Here is a 14,325-nt window from a genome sequence, read left to right as displayed (position 1 = left end):
AATTTGTTTCCATAGAACACTGTCGAAGCTGGGTCATTCAGTATTTTGAAGGCTGAAATGGGCAGGTTTTCATTTGGTAATTGAATCAATGCTTACAGTTAAACGCTGAAAAATGGAGGTGAGGATTATCAGCTCAGCTATGATGTCATTGTTTGGAAGCCCAAACTCCATTGGCTGAACAGACTGCTTCTGGTTCCCTCTCATTGACTTTTGCTCTAAGTTAGTCTTTTCAGAATTATATAGGTTTCATCTAAATTAACCTCCATTTATGTTTGAAGCCCAGCTGCTTCAATCCCTCTTCATCATGAAAAAAGACAGGGATCATATTTCTCACTGTTTGATGGCATTGCATTCTGCCTCTAATGCAGTGACTACATTTATAGTCCTCCAGTTCTGTTGAATATTTGTCAAACACAACCACGGCTGTCACAGTAAAGGTTAAAGACAGATCAAAACTACATTTAAACTACCGTATCAAGCACACTGTTGGCATGTGTTGCATGGAATGCACACACATTGCATATTAAAGCTCTCTCAGTACTCATCCATTCAACACTGCAAGGATTGTTCAGAGATGATTTGCTTATGTGTGTGTGTATGTCTGTGCCTGTAGATGATAATCTACTTGTATAACAAAGTTTCGATGCATAGTGTTGTTCCCTTTTCATTCTGGTATCAAGCATTTCAAAATCAGAAAGACAGTGGGTAGGAGTTCAAGCCCCTTTACACGGCTACGTCAAATGTTTTCCGTGATTGTACAGCTCATGTAATGTGCTAGGTAAATCTCCCTCTATATTGTGTTGTCCAATGCAATCATGTCAAACATATTTTGGTTTAGACATAGAGTAGAGCTGCATCCAGCATTCCCTAAAAAAATCCTCCCAGAGTCGATACAGAATAATTTCACCTCTACAATAGTAAACCATCTATGAGATGTGCAGTGTAAGGTTAATTATAGACTAAATATGCATTAGACTGAACCATTAAACATTCCTCAGACAAGAATAATAGTGCTGAGATACAATGAAAACACTAACACAGTAAAGTCTTGCAGCCTCATTCCTATCAAGCATTTCCAGATCACTCAATACTCAGACAGATTTTTGAGAAAATCTTGCTGTCCTGACTCAAATCTCTCGAAAGAAATGGATGAATTTGGCTGAGAGGCAATGTTGGTGAGATGTTGGCTTCATGTTATTGAGGAAAACATTGTCCGATTGTGGAGAGGCTAAACAAGGCATCAGATATAAAGAAAAAAGGGGGAAGGCGGGAGGGGAAGAGAGAAAAAGAGACACAGAAATGTTAGCTGTGCCAATGTATCTCTTAATTATAGTTTTTTTGACTAAACATGACAATTGATATCTCTGTCATTCAACAATCATACAACTTATATATTCAAAAGTCCTAACATCAATTAGTATTGGAATCCATTGAGTTATTTGCATTTTTTCCACAATTCGTGTGCTGTGCTTGTGGGGAAATATAAATTAGGGTTTTGTGGTTCTGTAATCTATTCTGAGAATTCTATTTCTGTGTTTATTTACATAAATGCTTAATTGGCTTCAAGGAAGTGATGATGGCAGCAAAGCCAGGTGAACAAAGTGATTTGTTGGTAAGTTTCAAATCGAAACAAGTTTATTTTAAGAATGTTGACCATTTGCAGAAGTGAATAAAAATTTATGAAGCCGAATTGCAACAGATTTTATTTATTTCTGAAAGATAAACAATTTAAAACTTTTATTTAGGTTAATAATTCAGAGCTAAAAATTTTGCAAATTTAGAACATTCACGTGAAATACTTGAAATGACATCAGGAACTGCTGCAACAATTAAATTTAATTGATACAGTTGTTATGAGGTTTCGTTACACGCATTATTTAATGGTAAGGGTCAGCAATGAGTCCCTATCCCCAACTGCCCATTGAATAGCTTGCTAAAGCCACTTCAGAACACAGTCAATTACTTCCCAGTGTGTCTGAAATCTCATGTCGGCCAGACCATGTAAAGGTGACAGATGCCTTGTCATTCGTGAACCAGCTGTTTTTGTATTTTTCCATTGACTCGGGTTACATGGTCATCATTTGTCTTTCTTTCTGATTCCAGGATTTTTTTAAATTCAAATTTCGCCCTGGGCAAACGATGATATTCCAAACCCTGGCCATTCAACATCAAATTGATGTTCGAGAATACTGGTCTCATGATATCATCACTGTGATCCTAATTAGATTAGATTACTTACAGCATGGAAACAGGCCCTTCAGCCCAACAAGTCCACACCGACTCGCCGAAGCGCAACCCACCCATACCCCGACATTTACCCCTTACCTAACACAATGGGCAATTTAGCATGGCCAATTCACCTGACCCGCACATCTTTGGACTGTGGGAGGAAACCGGAGCACCCGGAGGAAACCCACGCAGACACGGGGAGAATGTGCAAACTCCACACAGTCAGTCGCCTGAGGCGGGAATTGAACCCGGGTCTCTGGCGCTGTGAGGCAGCCGTGCTAACCACTGTGCCACCGTGCCGCCCACTATGCCACCGTGCCGCTCACTGTGCCACCGTGCCGCCCACAAGAATGTTGGAAATGTACAGAAAGCACAGAAATGCAATAAATCTGACACTTTACATCATGAACAAATATTGGAGTGGAATACTGGCAAGAACTCTCTTGCTGTTCACAGCAACATCACAGGAGACTTTGCATCCAATCACCAATCTAAAATCTGTATCGGACTCTGTCTGAAGAGCCTGACTCACCGTCATTTGCATTTGTTGAATTCTTCACTGAATTATGAAAAAGTTAGTCACATATCCCAAGAAGGTGGTCATCAGCTCCCTTTTTGAAGGCCTGCCATCTTGTTTGGCCAATTATGGTTGATCGTTCTTGAGGAGCTTTATTACAACCAAATGGCTTCTCAGTCGAGACTGTAGTGCTGGAAAAGTACAGCAGATCAGGCAGCATCCGAGGAGCAGGAGAATTGACGTTTTGGGCATAAGGCCTTCATTAAGATTCCTGATGTAGTTGTTTTGCCTGGAACGTTGATTGTCCTGCTCCTTGGATGCTGCCTGACCTGCTGTGCTTTTCCAGCACTACACTCTGAACTCAGATCTCCAGCATCTGCAGTCCTCACTTTCTCCTGATGGGTTTCTTAGTCAGGTTCGGCACAGGAAAGGAACCATCGCCTTTTTGTTGAACAGGTAGGGCAGGCCAGGTAGGAAGGCCACACATCCTCCTCTGAAGGACAATACTGAACCATGTAACATGCTTCAAAACTTTGGTAGGTCTGTGATTATCATTCGTTACTTCAGCAGTTTCATTTCATACTCTTTCATTAATTGAAGCTACTATGGTAGAGATTGATTCTGGAACTTTACTCCAAACCTTTTGATTGCTTATTACATGCTCATAATGCCTCCTTAACCACTTTCTCAAACTGTCATAGTAGCTTCAATGATTTTTTTATTGACTCATGGAACACGGTGGTTGCTTTTAGTTGTCGGTAGGTGTCCTTCAGAAGATGGCAGAAAGCTGCCTTTCTGAAATAACATCTTCCAAAATGCCCTGTGGAAGGGAATTCCAGATTTTGACCCAGTTACAGTAAAAGATCGATGATATATTTCCATGTCAGGATGCCGAGTAGTTTAGAGAGGAGCTTACAGTGGTGCTGTTCCCATGTATCTGCTGTTCTTATCCATCGAGATGCAAGTGGGAGTGGGAAGGTACTGTGTAAGGAAGTGGCTAAGTTACTGCAGTGAAGTATGTTAGATAGTGCATACGGCAGATTTGCCTGAAGAAGGGCTTATGCCCGAAACTTCAATTCCCCTGCTCCTTGGATGCTGCCTGACCTGCTGCGCTTTTCTAGCAACACATTTTTCAGCATACGGCAGGTACTAAGCATCAGATTTGGAGGCAATGGACGCTTGTGGATGTGCTGCTGATCAAGTGGGATGCGTTGTCCTGGACAATGCCTAGCTTCTTGAGGGAAGTTGAAGGTGCTCCTGTCCTGTCAAAGGGCGAGCTGTGCTATTACCCTCCTGACTTCTGTCTCTTAGGCAGTCAATTGGCTTTGCAAATCAGGAGGGTGAGTTACTCGCTGCAGTATTCCTAGCCTCTGGCCTGCTCTTACAACCATTGCATTTATATGGAGTGTCCAGCTCAATTTCTAATGAACAATAAAACCCAGGATGTCGATGGTGAGGGATTCAGTGATGGTAACACTATTGAATGTCAAGGGGTTTTGGTTAGATTGTCTCTTATTGTCAATGGTCATTGTCTCGCAGGTTTGTGGTGTGAATGCTATTTGCCACTTGTCAGCTCAAGTCTGGAAATTGTCCAGATTTTGTTGCATTTGAATGTGGACTGAGAAGTCCCAAAAAAAAGTGCTCGATCAATGCAGATTTCACTTCTGACCTTCTGATGGCGGGAAAGTCATTGCTGAAGCAGCTGAACATGATTGGGCCAAGGACACTTTCTTTAGGAACTCCAACAAAGATTTGCTTTGGCTGAGACGACTGCCCTGTAACAAGCAGAGCCACCTTCCAATGTGTGAGGTCTGACTGCAGGCAGCAGGGAGGTTGTCACCTGATAACCATTGAATCCAGTTTTGCTAGGACTCCATAATATCACACTCTGTTGAATGTGACCTTAATGTGAAGGGCTGTCACTCTTCCCTCATTTCTGGAATTCAGTTCTTTGTCCATGTTTAAATCAACTAGGAGAAAGTGAGGACCGCAGATGCTGGAGATCAGAGCTTAAAAATGTGTAGCTGGAAAAGCGCAGCAGGTCAGGCAGCATCAAAGGAGCAGGAGAATCAACGTTTCGGGCATAAGCCCTTCCTCAGGAATCAGGCTTCAGAAGGGCTTATGCCCAAAACGTCGATTCTCCTGCTCCTTTAATGCTGCCTGACCTGCTGCGCTTTTCCAGCAACACATTTTTAAGCCATGTTTAAATCAAGTCTGTAATTCAGTCATGAGCTGAGTAGGCCTTGCGTAACCCACATTTTATGTCACCGAACAGGTTATTACTGAGCTAGTGCTGCTTGATAGCACTGTTGAAGGCACCTTCCTACACCTAACTCATGATTGAGCATGGACTGATGGAGCAGTAATTCGCCAGGTTGGTTTGACCTGTTTTCTGTGCACAGGACATGCCTGGCCTATTTTCCACATTGTCCATGCCAGTATTGTAGCTATACTGAGAGTGCTTGGCTAGCACAAGTCATCAGTATTATTGCCAGAATTTTGTCAGGCTCCATAGCATTTGCAGTAACCAGTGCCCCCCACCCAACAGTGTCTTGATTTCACATGGAGAGAAGCGAATTCCCTGAAGACAGGTATCTGTAATATTGGTGATCTATGGAAGATGCCGAGATGGATCAGACAATTGGCACTTCTGGCTGACAATTGCTGTGAATGCTTCAGCCTTAACTTTTGCGCTGTTGTGTTGTGCTCTCCAAAGCAGAGCAAGGGGATATCTGTGAAGCTTATTCCTTCAATGAGTTGTTTAATTATCAACTTTAATTCATGACTTGATGTGGCAGCAGACCCCAGTTTCCTGAATTAATGGTCTAGCCACAATATCTCCAGACTATAACTCCAACCCGCACTCCCATGATGTGGATATGCACAACAGAAGATCGCTTATCCTTTGTATTTCTAGATCCCAACAATGCATCGTATATTCGCTTAATTTGTTAGTCTTGAAAATGCTTTACTTCACAGACTTTAGGATATAATGTTCTAATTTCAATTCTTCTCTCCAACAGGCAAGGTCATCGATGTCACACTGGCTTTCCTCCTCATTAATTGCAAAACCAAACGTTTTTCACCTCATCTTTGAACTTACTGATCAAAATTGCTACATTCTTGACTAGATCGTTCATATACGCTGCAAACAGCAAAGGATCCAGCACCAAGTCATATAGTAAGCCACTGGACACAAGATGTCTTCACAATGTCTACCTTCGACCATTACCTTCTGCCAACAAATAAACCTTCGATGCATTTGCCAAACTGCACCATGAACCCTTTGCATATTGAAGATGCAAGATCTGGTCAAAAACCTGATTGAAGTCAAGAAGCATTACATCCACCTTTTACACCCGATGGCACATCTCATTGCCTCTCCGGAAAACAGAATCAACCACTTCCAATATGATATCACTTCCACCAAAGCCCTGCTGAATTTTATTGCTTAAACCTTACAATTCCAACTTTTAATGAATGCTGTCTCTTAGATTTATTTATTAACTTCCCTCAAGCTTTCTACTTTTAAACATAGGTTTATGAGCGAAACTACATATTGTCATTTCGCTCTTTTCACCTGGTGATAACTCTTCTTATCTCTCTGACAGATAATTTACTCTAGCTGAAATAATCTTGTGTCTCTTCTGTTTCATTCTGGAAAATGGGAATGGAATTGAATACAATGTTGAGACCAACAGCAAACTGTCCATTTGTTTTTGACACTGTCAGTGTGTGTTCACCCTCAGAGGTAGGAAGACTGTTTGTGCTGATAATACGGAAAGTAGCGCCTGGTGTATCATTCTCAGCTGGCGCGCAACTTCCTGTTTCTATGTGCCAGCAGCAAGCCACACATCTCACTCCTGATCAGAAAATAAACCCGGGGATACAATCTGGTAGAAACATCTGCCAATGTGGCCTATATCAGGACACAGAGTGTGAAGTGATCACATTGAAGTGACGTTTGCAAATCGACCTTTCGATCTCTATTTCACGGTCTGATTCCAGGATGTCGTTGGACGAGTCTCTCGACTATCTAACAAGCTCATTCTATTCACTAATGTCTGGAACACATTGACATGCACGTTTTCATGTCTTTGATCGTGTACTACTTGTTACTCTCTCTTCAGATTTCATGCTCCCAGCTTTTGATTCTGTCTTCTGTATCCATCACCTTCCCAGCTGAATACATTCTGTTTGATCTATTTCCTAAATTTTGATCAATTAAACAAATAATACAGTTTTGTACAGACAGGTATGTTGGTGTGTCAGATTAACAGAATCAATATATGGAGATATCACCTTGTCTGTATCTAACTCTGACCGACATTGAATTCAAATAAACCACAGCACTGTATGGTTTCAAACTTTGCAAATCCTCTCTCTTTGAAAGAGCTTGTTCTAACGGTTAATTCTTTTCTTGATTATTTCAGAAACTATGACTAAAAATCCCTACTTTTAACAAAGTTTCAAATATTATTAAAAGTTGCAGCACTGGCATTTCCTACAGTGAACTTTATGGTGTTTAAATGTTCTGGTCAAAATTTGCTTCAAGCAGAAGACTGAAACATTGGTTTCTCTGAGTTCCCAGACATTGCCCTTGCAGTTCCATAATAACTGCAAGCTATTGATAAGCCCCAGAATGAACAGAATGTCCAGGCCCTGCACACATCCAAACGCCATGGTGTAGGCCTCGAAGCCCTCCGTTTCTTCCTGTCACGTCAACCCAAGCAGTACATGCTCAACCTCAACTACATTTCCTTTCAATCCTCCCACATCCTCCAAACCAAAGGGGTAGCCATGGACCCCAGCTATGCCTGCCTCTTCGTCAGATATGTGGAACAGTCAATCTTCCGCAGCTACACCGGTATCATTGCCCACCTTTACCACCGCTATATTGATGACTGTGTCAACGCCACCTCATGCAACCACTAGGAGGTTGAACAGTTCATCAACTTTACTAAAACCTTCCACCCTGACCTAAACTTTACAGGGACCATCTCGGACACCTCCCTTCCTTTCCTAGATCTCTCCATCTCTATCTCCAGTGACCAACTAAACATTTACTATTAGCCCACTGACTCCCACAGCTATCGGGACTACACCTCCTCCCACTTACCTCCTGTAAAAATGCCATCCTTTATTCTCAATTCCTCTGCCTCCACCGCATCTGCTCCCAGGAGTTTACCAGTTCCAACATAAAACATCCCAGATCCTTTATCAAAGACTGCAATTTCCCCTCCCATGTGGTCAATGATGCCCTTGAATCCCATTCCTCCAATCGCAGCAGGGAGCTCTCCTGGTCCTCATCTTCCACCGCACCAACCTTGCATACATCATATCATCCTCTGCTGCTTCCACCACCGTAAACAGACCCCATCCTCAGGGTATATTTCCGTCCCTACACCTATCTGCATTCTGGAGACACCATTCCCTCTACTACTCCCTTGTCAGGTCCATGCCCCCCCACCAGCCCACTCCCCACCCCTGTCACCTTCCCCTGTTAGCACAGGAAGTGCAAAACCTGCGCCCACACCTACCCCCTCACCTCTGACAAGGCCCCAAATGATCCTTCCACATCCCACAGAAACTTATCTATACTTCCACAAATGTCATTCACTGTGTCTGTTCCACCTGATGTGGTCTCCTCTACATCAGGGAGACAGGACACTAACTTGCTGATCATTTCAGAGAACATCTCTGGGACACCCGTGCCAACCAACCCCACGGCCCCGTGGCTGAACACTTTAACTCCCCCTCCCGCTCCACCAAGAACAACCAGTCATATTACTGTTCAATTCCAATGAATAAATACAAAATAACCGAGTCTGAATTTGGGATGATATTAATAGGATTTATTTCGATCTAAGCATGAACAGATTATTTTGACTTAACAGGTGGAGAGATTCACTTCCTGAAAAAGCAGCTCAAGTGATATAAGCTGGCACCAAACCGAGTTTGGTCAATACTGAGGCAAAAATACAGCATACAGTCTTGAGTGAAATAAATAAAGAAACTATCTTAACCCCGGAACAAGATAAAGTGTATTAAATATGAACAAAGACACAAGTATTTTAGGATATAATGGAAAAGTAATTTGTAGTATATTGAAATGCAAACAGAGATGTGAATTTGTGTCTTTACATTCTTCCTAGCTAAATTAATCATTTCAGAAATGCCTTTGTTAATTTTCATGTATCACTCGTCGGTCCATTCCACGAACCTTGCGAGGTCCTTGTTAAATTCTGAACCATCAGGCGATGGTTCACATTGGTTGCGAGTTTCATGTTACAGCAAATTGTGATGTTGTCCATTGTATGCCAATGTCTTAGTTAGAAATTTAAAGCAATCACAGCTCCAAACATTTACAAAATATCACTATGGATCTTCCTTGAGTCCAAAAAAAAATGTCCCTTTGATCAATGATTTCTAAAATTTGCTCCCATATCTGTTGTGAAGGATGTTTTCAAATAACTTGAAGTGCAAATGTTTCACATCAGTCGGAATACAGTAACATTTCATGTGTTACCCCACACAAAAAAAACAAGCAATTTTGTTGTCACGAGTTGTTCTAAGCAAGTCTATGATGGACTGTTTTATCAAACAAAATCATTTCCAATGTTGTGAGGGCTCATCTATCTTCTGTGCAATGGTCTGAATTTTGTATCTGAATGCAGATGTAACTGGCTGCTCTGTGTAAAAGTACAATTTGTGCCTTTCACATTGCTAATGTACATTGCTGACTTTAGTTGAATAAAGGGATGTTGTCCCAGGCATCGTCTGGCACCATTAATTAGACCATTAATTTCCACATCACTAGCCGGAGAGTCAGGTGGAGTTTATTGATATCATTGAACCGAAGGCTTGGAATATTTCTGGTATGAATCATGTGAATTAGAGCCTGTGAACGAGACAAAGTAGGAAAGATGAATTTAGGAAAGATGAAGTTTTCACGACAGAGAGAGATCACTTCGCCCATCACACCTGTATCACATGAAAACAGAACCTTCCAGCCAACACCCACTTTATAGCACGTTGTCCATAATCCTAGCACTTGAAGTAAACATTCGGGAACATTGTGTAGGGTCTAGTCCATTATCAACATAGATATGATTTCCAATGCTGTAAATCCTGGTTTATGGGGAAAAAAGTAGGGGCAGAACACCCATTTCTAAACGTTGTTTCTCAGGACATTTTGACAATTCTTGACTTAATATCATTGTAAACTGACATGAAAAAAATGCAGACATGTTCCCCAGAAATGCTGACAGCAATATACCTTTACTCAGCCAAGATCAGCAACATGAATTAAGAAAGTTTTAAAAAATCTTTCTTTTAACTGATTATTAACAACATGGATTTCACAAAATGAAAAGTACAGAAGGGAAGGGTGGAGGGGTGGGTGTGGACGATGTTTACTTGTGAGAAACAAAGCTCACACACTTCAATAATTTCAGTCCAAGACAAAATCTGAATCAGTGGTGCCCTTTATTTTATTCTTGCAAGAGGGTGTGATGCCCACGCTGAAAATGTGTTGCTGGAAAAGCACAGCAGGTCAGGCAACATCTAAGGAACAGGAAATTCGATGTTTCGGGCATAAGCCCTTTATCAGGAATGAGGGGGAAGAAGAGAGCTTCTTCAAGGAAGGCATCCTTGCAAGAGGATTCGCAGTAGGTTAAAATCTTCGAGGAGGAAGTGAGGCCTGCAGATGCTGGAGTTTCAGAGCTGAAAATGTGCTGCTGGAAAAGCGCAGCAGGTCAGGCAGCATCCAAGGAACAGGAAATTCAACATTTCGGGCATGATGTCCACGTCAACAAGTCAGGGACACACACTGAATTCAATTAATACACGATATTTATGTAATTTGGTTTCTATTTTTTTATCCCATTGCTCCTCCCCTGTTTACATTTTCCACTTCCCTAAGACCGGTGCCCATTACTCCTGTTTATCTCTTGCCTTATCCAGCCTTGTCTGTGACAAAATGCTTATTTCTTGTCTCACATGGCCGTTTGACCTCATCCCGCTGTGGCCCATTGTTAGGCATATCCTTTCTTCACCATTATCTACTCCCTCCATCTGTGTCTTCCCCTACCACACTGATCCTTGTGACCCTTTTAATTGGGGTTTGTTCCTGTGTTTCAGTAAAAGTGGGAAACAGATGTTTATACCTACTGGTTGTATAGGCATATCTAACTTAACTCTCTCCCCTCACCGCATCTTATCTATTCGTCTGTAATATCTACCATTGTTTAACAGTCCCGTTTCATTCATGCATACAATTTTACCTAATACAAAAAAAGTTATGTATTTCCTCTACATAATTTCCATTGTTGTTGACTCAGCTCTTGGCTGAAACAATTACACACTGGTGTGAGTTCATTTACTTTGTATAAGTAATTATAATTGCAGAAGTAACACTACTTTACCTATATTCCACACACTGTTCCCTGATGTCTGGTTGCATTTGTGAGCAACAGGTGAACCTGCGAACCAGATTCAGGATGGTACTGCAGGTATTTCAGCAGATACTGTGTAAACGGAATTCTCCCATAAATCAGCAATGACATGAACATTTATTTTTTATGGTGTTTGAAGCCAAATAAAATTGAACAATATGGTGGGACAAGTTCCTTTCCTTTCTGTGAACTAGTATCAAGGGACACTCTCTGTGGGCCTGGGGTGGCAGGAGGATCTTTAACAGCAGAATGTGAGGGAACAAAGTTACCGTTGGAAATCCAGATAGATTGGAACTTGTTTCACTGGAGGGTGAGAGTTCGGGGGGTGACCTCATATAAAGCCATGAGTGGAAAGGTGAATGGCTCTAATTTACATGATTCATCCTGGAAATGTACGAAGCTTTTGTTTCAAAAATATCACATATCAATAAACTCCACCTGACCCACTGGCTAGCGATGTGGGAATTAATGGTCTAATTAAAGGTGCCAGACGATGCCTGGGGCAACATCCCTTTATTCAACTAAAGTCAGCAATATACATTAACAATGTGAAAGGCACAAACTGTACTTTTACCCAGAGCAGCCAGTTTCATCTGCAGTCAGACACAACTTAAAATTCAGACCATTGCACAGAAGATAGACGAGCCCTCACAACACTGGAAATGATTTTGTTTGATAAAAGAATTCATCGTAGACTTCCTCAGAGCAACTCATGTCAACAAACTTGTTTTTTTTGTGTGTGGGGTAACACACGAAATGTCACTTTAATACGATTGATGGGAGCCACTTGCATTTCAGAAGTTATTTGAAAACGTCCATCGCATTAGATACGCGAATAAATTTTACAAATCATTGATCAAAGGGGACAATCTTTTTGGACTCAAGGAAGATCCATAGTGCTATTTTGTAAATGTTTGGAGCTGGGATTGTTTTCAATTTTGACCCAAACATTGGCGTATTTTCCCTATGGTGAGGGATTTCAACAATAGGGAACATATTTTTACAATGAGAGGAGAAAAATTTTTTAAAAGATATCAGAGACAACTTTTTACACAGAGAATGGTTTGTGTGTGGGATGATTTGGTAATGGATACTTACAACCAATAGAAGACATTTGGATAAGTAAATGAATATCAAATGTTTGGAAGGATATAGGCCAAGTACACACAGGTGGGATTAGTTTAGTTTGGGATTATGACTGGCATGGACTGGTTGGACTGAAGTGTCTGTTTCCATGCTATCTCACTCCATGACTCTATGACTATTTTTCAATTTTTCTTAATATTAAACAGTGCTATAGTGATCCTCGAATGAACTGTTGATGTTTAGGTTGTGTCTGAGACTCTGCGAATATTTCCTTCAATGAGAGGAGTGACTAGTTCTCCAAGTTTCACAACTGAAAAATAAACTTTTCTCCAGTATTGTTGCTGAGTAGATTTGTTTCTGCAGAGGCGGTGGTTATGGTTTGCAGTTTGCTTTCCACCAACTGGTCAACAGTGAGACAAAATATCTTTGATCCACTGCAGAAACTCCATCTCCTTCCAGTAAATGAACCTGGAAACTCAAGGACCTTTTCTGCAGTCAGCTTCATTGCTGCCAACTATTGTATCTGGCCGATTAAAGGGAAAATTAATCAACTAAAGTAAAATCCTACCAAACAAACTATATTTTCCCATTTACTCACAATGGATACATTTCACTTGGCATTTCTTCTTTAAAAAGGAAAGTCACTGAATACAGCATTCACTGTATGACTATCAGAAACAGGACATTGAATGCAGTTACATTCTGGTTAGTGCAGCCTGTTTACTGAGTATCTTTAAAGCTCCTAAATATGGAGTTAATGGATCCAAAATCCCACATTGCAGTAACATTTGTTATTATCTTAAAGTAAATTAATAAATTTGAATTGGTTCAAACCTCACATCACTTGTTGCACCATTCTCTGATTCATGTATCTCATTAAAACTGAGTGGGCCCTTTATACATGGTTAACACTGGAGTCGTGTAACAGTGAATTTTTGCTTATTTTTATGAGTTAACTGCCCCTGTTAGAGCTATCAGTGAGCAGAGAAATGTACTGTTTATAACCTACATTCGTGGTAATAATTATTGTAATACTCTCTAATTTAACCAAACACTCCTGATGTACCCAGACAGTTACCTGCAATGGTTTAGATGTTGAGGATTTTTAAAAAAAATTATGGACTGTCCTGTTCTAGTTCATTAGATGCTTTTACAAAAGTTTACCTAGGCGTTATGTATCATTTTTTGTTTCTCAGGCACACAGCTTTCCTTTACTATGCATTTTAGGGTTGGAGCAATTTGAAAAAAAAATGCAAGAAGAGACATTCTGCAATGCAGGTGCTTCTAATCTCCGGGTCCAAACTGTTTAGTGACACACTCACATTCTGAACATAATCACTTTAGACATGCTCCATATTAGGTTGCCTAAATTGAATTTAGAAACTCAGATTAAAAATGGTATGTTATTTTATAAAGTGAGAGACTTTGAGTGACAGCAAAAATAAAGTCACTAATTTTGTTGGTTAATAATATTATTGAAGTTCTTTTTAGCTTTATCTGCTTGTGGTGGAATGTAGAATTAAAGGGAGTTAACTTCTAATTGAATATTCTGAATATAATCACTTTGGACACGCTCTGTATTCAGTTGCCTAAATTGAATTTTGAAATGTTTAGTATGAATTACATGTCATTTTGTAGTGGGACAGAGACTGGCAGTGTCCTGGGGGGAAAAGAGGCTCGATTGTTTTACTAGCTAGTAATATGTTTGAACTTTGATTTTAATTTTATCTGCTTGTGAATGAATGTAGAAATAAAGGGAGCTAATTTCCGAATGAATTTGTTTTTTTTAACAAAATACATGTGAAACAGACCTGAAGCTACTCAATTATACTTCCACCATTTAAAAAAACACTCCCAAAGAAGCTATTCAGCAAAATAAATATCCCAAGATATGTATATATCCATGTTTAAGCGTAACCTCGTAAATACATGAGCCCATGTGTTCGAGCTGTGAGCTGATACCAGGGTCCAGTCTCAGCCTTCAGCAGGAAACCAACAGGCGGAAGCTGTAAGCCTGCCCTTTCCGATGGCCATATA

Source organism: Hemiscyllium ocellatum, chromosome 5 (genome assembly GCF_020745735.1).
Source record: "Hemiscyllium ocellatum isolate sHemOce1 chromosome 5, sHemOce1.pat.X.cur, whole genome shotgun sequence".
NCBI lineage: Eukaryota > Metazoa > Chordata > Chondrichthyes > Orectolobiformes > Hemiscylliidae > Hemiscyllium > Hemiscyllium ocellatum.
The sequence above is the reverse complement of the archived record's forward strand: the minus strand, read 5'-3'. Positions refer to the sequence as shown.